Genomic DNA, 6,239 nt, shown 5'->3' on the forward strand with positions numbered 1-6,239 from the left:
TGCACTTCCATTTGAGATGTTTATCTTTTACACGTATAGACATGCGCACATAACCCAAACTGCGAGAAAGCTGGTTAAGACATGTAACATGAAATCGGGGTAATGGGAAGAAAATACCTGTTCCGATGCGGTTTTGCTTGTGACTTTAAAACAAACAAACAAAATCCTGTTTTACGTGTTGACATGGGATTACATGTTTTCAGTTAAGCATAATCGGAGTAATATTTTCAGGGGTGTTAGCCAGACGTGGACTGGCCATCTGGAGCACCGGGACATTTCCCGGTAAAAATCTGTGAAAATCTGATCTACAACTTCAACTTAATATAAATATGGCATTTTTTGGTCTAGAAGCCTAATCTTGGTCTTGTTTTAAAAAAGACACTAGGGTTTTTCACAAAAGTGTCTAGAGGTGAGAATCTTACAGGGACAATAAGAAGATTTACACCCATCTAGTGGTGAAATTGTATTTTGCATTCAAACGAATAGTTCTCTCTAGCACCTCTCATTTCCAAATGTGCTTTTAGTCCCTCTCTGCTATTATAGTTTATCAATACGGCGGAACAACAAAGAAGTATTTTTGGGCTCACCCGTTCAATGTAAGTAAAGAGAAGAAATTCTAAGCTTACAAAGAAAAGTCAGATCACTGACAGAGGTAATTTGACACCAACGAGAACATATTTATGAATAAAGACATTGATTCTGATTGATAAAACACTTAAAACCCTACTTACTGTCTCTTTAAACTAAAAAAAATGTAAAAGCAATTTAAATTTATTTTAAGAAATAAAAATATTTTAATTGTAATCCAAATTTCAAGTTAAAATCACAAAACAATGTGGATTTTTGTCACAGCTTTAGGGGTTTAACCAACAACGGCTAGGTTGACACTAGGTGTCAACATTTTGCTGCATACTCTTGTCACAAATTAATAAATTACATTCACTGCATTATTATTAATGCAAAAAAGTTTTGAAATATGAAAACTACATTTATAGAGCTTTCCAATGATACATGGTTTGTCAAGATTTTTGAAAATTTATAATTGGATATAGTGTTATGAATAAATAATAATTAATACGCATTCCTATGGGGGGGAGGTCATGTAACAAAAAACTGTCACTACATTATTTCTATCATCAAATATGAAAACTACATTCTGAAAGCTTTCCGGTGATATATAGTCTGTCTTGAATGTTTTGATTTAGAGTAGGGTTTTACTGTTATAAATATGTAAAAACAAATTTGGCCTACCTGTGGGCCCGTGACCTTTTAGAAACTGACTCTCAACATGTCATAATTTTTCCAATATGGTGATGAAATACAAAAACTACACTCTTTGACCTTTCCAACAAAATATAGTTTGTCAAGATTGTTAAGGTTTAGGGTATTAGTGTTAAAAATATATAATAACAAAGTGGGCCCACCTGTGGCTGTGTGAGATTTAAAAAATGGCTTTCACTACAGTATGTCGTTCCTTTACCAAAATTGTGATGATAAATGAAATCTACATTCTTAGTGCTTTCAAACAATATATAGTTTGTCATGATTGGATAAGAATTCACATGCAAAACACGAAAGTAAACGTAGGCATCCCACTGGCGGGAGAGTGATTTTGCATAATATAAATGTTATGAGGCACACTCTCTTCATAAATGAATCAATTACTCTCCATACCTAATTTATTTTATAAAACACTGTTGAAACATGTATTCTAGAGGCTTAGACCTTTCCAATGATACATAGTTTGTTGTGATAGATAAAAATTTACGAGCGCCAATGCAAAGGATGAGCAGAGAGAGGATAAAAAATCCCTGATCACAGACCCAACATTTTCCGGGGAGCAGGTCGGTCAGTATTACAAGTAAAAGCATCCATCTTGACTAGTTTTTGCCTAATAAGTCACTGGCGCTGCTGCTGCCAGTTTCAAAGTCAGGTGCCAGTGTGCCGCATTACTTTGTGTTACCGGGGAAACCCCTATACTTCTGTAACGAAAGTGTCTGGCAGATAATGAATTTGCATTGTTAAAATAGTTCTGCTGTTTTGTGCAGCAAGAGACTAAGGGCCAGATTTACTAAACAGGGCAAATTAGCGCATGAGCGCAATTCCAAAAATGCGCTGATGGGAGTGGTGATATCTGCGGGTTATTTACTAAAAAAGCGCTAATTAAATAACACAGGCGCAACAGCTGATTTCCATAATGACCAACCAATGTACTAAGAGCAGCGCAAATTAGCGCATGGTTGCAAATAAGCAGAGATGATGCTCCTGCAGGTGCATGTGATATACAGGCCGATAAATAAAGGCAGAGAGACGCGTGAACTTATCTGGTAAAATGATCCTGGAAATCCTCTCCCTTCTACCATGCAGTCTCTGATTTCTGCGATGTCTCCTCCTAGCAACAACAATTGCAGCCATTTCGAGCGCAAAATGATTTAAGACATGCTTTTTTTCGGCGTTAAATAGTCGCGCAAATGCCATACATAACACATGCGCAAACATTAGTAAATCGCGTTGCGTGAATCATTTAAATAGTCTCCTCCCAAAATGTTTGCGTCTGAAAGGGAAACTCCTAGAAATGCATATGCAATCAGGTCAGTCGCAAAAAGAACTAGACCACACCTTTTCAGCGCTAATGATCCACTGCGCGTCTTTAGTAAATTCCGACATCGCTATTTACCGCCAAAATGATGGTTTACGCTGGCGCAAGCGCTTAGTAAATCTGGCCCTTAGGCTGAAATAGGAAGTTTAGCATTTTTATAGAACTTTGTTTTGTGAAAAACCATATTATGCAAATCATCTCACCTTTCAATTTGCAGTTTTTAAAAAGTTCTTTAAAAAGTCTTACATTTGATTTTAAACCCCTGAATGATTTGGGGAATGTGGCCAAGGACGCCTATACCTACACTGTTAGATATCGCTGTAGATTTAGCAGCACTGTACTGTAAAAATCCACAGTACTATACTGTATGTGTACATTACAGTAAAGTACTGCAGTTCATAGTGCATTCTGGGTAAATTTGTTTGAGCGGGAAAATTTTACAGTATATTTTGGTCTTGATGTAACCTTGCTGTAGCCATTGCTGTAATGTGCCAGGTGTACTTGCAATAATCAGAGAAAGTGCGCACGAGTCAAATCACACAGAGGGAGAGAGAGCACAACTCCTGGCTGCAGCTGAAGAAGGAGGACGATTGATTTCTGTCAGTTCGGTGAGTTTGGTATATTTTCTGTTTCATGAAAACTAAATTTTTAGTAGAAGAATTTTGTCATATTGTTTTAAACGTGCAATGAGAGAGAAAATGGTCGCCAACAAAGTTTTAATCTCCCTCAGAAAGTAAGCTAACATTACACAGATGCCTACCGCTGCTTTAACTCGCTTTACACCTTTATTAATGAATATAGGGTTGTTTTAACTAAATTATGACGGTTTTGGTGAGTTTATATTTGTTGAAAGTGTGGTAACAATGAAACTATTTTTAACAAAATGGACAAAGACCACCCGCCAGCGCGGTCTCGCGGTCCCAGCATATGGTCGTTTATCTCGGTGTTTTATCTGTTCAGTTAGCGGTAGAGAGAAGTATTAAGTTCGACTGTTTGGCAAGGCTGACTCGTAGATTAACGTTAGCTGTGCACGTGAAAAAGCACAGTTTCATATTCATATTCACATTAATCTGTATTTGCGTCTTTTTCAAATATGAAAAGTTGGATATAAGAATATCAACATAAACAGACAGGACTCGACACGCCGTAAACTTAATATTCAACACAGACCGTAGTAATCAACTCCTCAACAGAAGTGAAACCAAGAAACCTCATATTTAACTGGATATATTCATTGCAGTTGTAACTGCGGCCAAATATCGTTCAGACCTGGGCTCATCTTATTATCAGATGATTGCTGCGCGCTTATTGTTATCATTACGGTATATTAGCAAAACCAAAGCATATTTTCTTTAAAGCGTTTTACACGCCCAATAAGTTGTCTGATACATTTTGGATGGCATATTATTTCCACCACTTCAGATGTATTACATGCAATATAAGTTTCCAAAACACCTCAAATCAATGCACAAAAGGAGAATGGGCTCGGCATTTACGTAATAGCATGACAGGTACCTTCTTCTCGTCTGTCATCTGATCCTTCATCTCTGGATGTTAAATAGTCCATTATAACATCGTGTAGGACACTGGCATCAACAGGATTGCTCAAATTGCGGCGATCATGTTAATCCTTAAAGTGAGCAACTTTGTAAAAAAAAAACTTTGCGTGAAATAGTGTGTTACACCGCCGCCTGTCCGGGTGAAACATTAAAGAGGCAGGCTTGTTACCTTGTCACTATAAATCGCTATTTCCTCACTAAATACATTTTCAGAGATTTTCTGTAGACAAGATGTTAGAATAATAATTTAATAAAAACCCAATTCTGACAAAAGTTACATTTGACTTATTTAGTTACTTTTCTGAAAATCTTATTCCACTGGTATGCATCATATTAAACAGAATGCTTTCAAAATGTCAGCCAGTAACACATCATATCTTTTTTTTACAGCTCTAACGTTACAGTTTGCTCCACTTTGCTCTGTGGTTTATATGTTTCTGTAAGTATTGACCACATTTATATATAACCATAGACTGTAAAAAAGTCTACTTATTTCTATGGCTAACAGATTTTGTAACATTTGTATTTTTTACAGTCTTACCATTGCTTGTAAGCTGGATTGAGTAAGATGGATCATCTTTAAAGGAACCAGGCAAGTACAGGATGTACAGTTACACGTTACTAGTCATGTATTTTTTCGACTGCAATATTAAATGCTTTTACGTCACATGTAAAAGTACACAGGAATGTGGCTGATCACTTTTTATTTGTAGTTTACATGAGTGTCCTTGCACTTTTCAGGAGTTAAGGCAGATGTGGAGGCACACGGGTGACACCAGACACACACCAAGCATATTATGTTCGGTAAGTTTGCACTTTACCACTACAGTTTCTTTAAATACCCATGTATACACTCATACACAATTCCCACACGCAACACTGTCACACGACCACACACACCCACACAGAATAAAATATTGTATCCAAATCAGTAACAATTGTACTTTCTGTTCAGGACATTCAATCATGACATGATCCATGTGGATGCTGTCCATTGAGGAAAGAGTTTGTTCAGCGGTAAGTGAATCTTCTGTATTTTAATGTAATTAGGTGTGGAACATTAGAATAAAAGCAAAAGGTTTCAGAATAGGGGTAAATTCAGGGCTGAGTTTAGGTGTTTTTTAAGAATCTTTTTCTATCTTATATTTGTTGACTTAAAGTTTGTGATATTTCTAACAGGTTTCTGGACAGAATTAATCCCAAAGATGGGAAAAAGTGCACATCCACACAAGGAGCAAGCAAAAAGACAAGGAACTTGGTGCAGAGAAAAGCTGTGGCCATTACCCCCATGTGAACAGCTTCATGCAGTCCCTGATTGAGTTTGAATGGGCGACTTCAAACTAAAGGCCAGTGTCAGTCTGCCACAGTTTAATGCATTTATTTTTAGTGTTCAATAAAATTCAAATAGAATATTTAAAACTATGGGCCAGTGTTCCTTTTACCACAGTTAAATGTTACCTTTTAGTTGATGATGGACTTAAAACTTCAAACTATGGAACAGTGTTCTTTTTACCACAGTGAAATGTTACCTTTTAGTCGATGATGGACTTTAAACTGAAAACTTCAAACCATGGACCAGTGTTCTATTTGCCAGAGTTACATATATTACAGCAGGGGCCTCAAAACTTGTTTATACTTTATAATATTTTATTTTATTTTACTTGTTTATTATTGTTTATCTTGTTTTAAATGATTGTTTCAATTACATGTTTTTTTAATAAAATTTTTGATATAAACATTGCTTGGATTGCCTTTTAATTCATAATGTCATGTCAAGGATAGCATTTTTTTACTATATTAATAACTATAGATTTAAACCTAAATATCTAGCTATAATACATTATTGTATTAACTGTAATAAGTAATAAATAGTATTTATGGGTCAATATAGACATTACAGTAAATTACTGTAAAAATAGGCTATTATTGTAAAATTACAGTACAGTACTGCTTTGTAACTATACGGTACTAGTTTGTGTACTGTAAAACTGGATTACAGTACAGTACTGTAGAACCAAAATACAGTAACTTACTGGCAACCGTGCTGCCAGTACCGTACTGTAAAAATACAGGGAAATCGT

This window comes from Paramisgurnus dabryanus, chromosome 20, assembly GCF_030506205.2.
Source record: "Paramisgurnus dabryanus chromosome 20, PD_genome_1.1, whole genome shotgun sequence".
Classification (NCBI taxonomy): Eukaryota; Metazoa; Chordata; class Actinopteri; order Cypriniformes; family Cobitidae; genus Paramisgurnus; species Paramisgurnus dabryanus.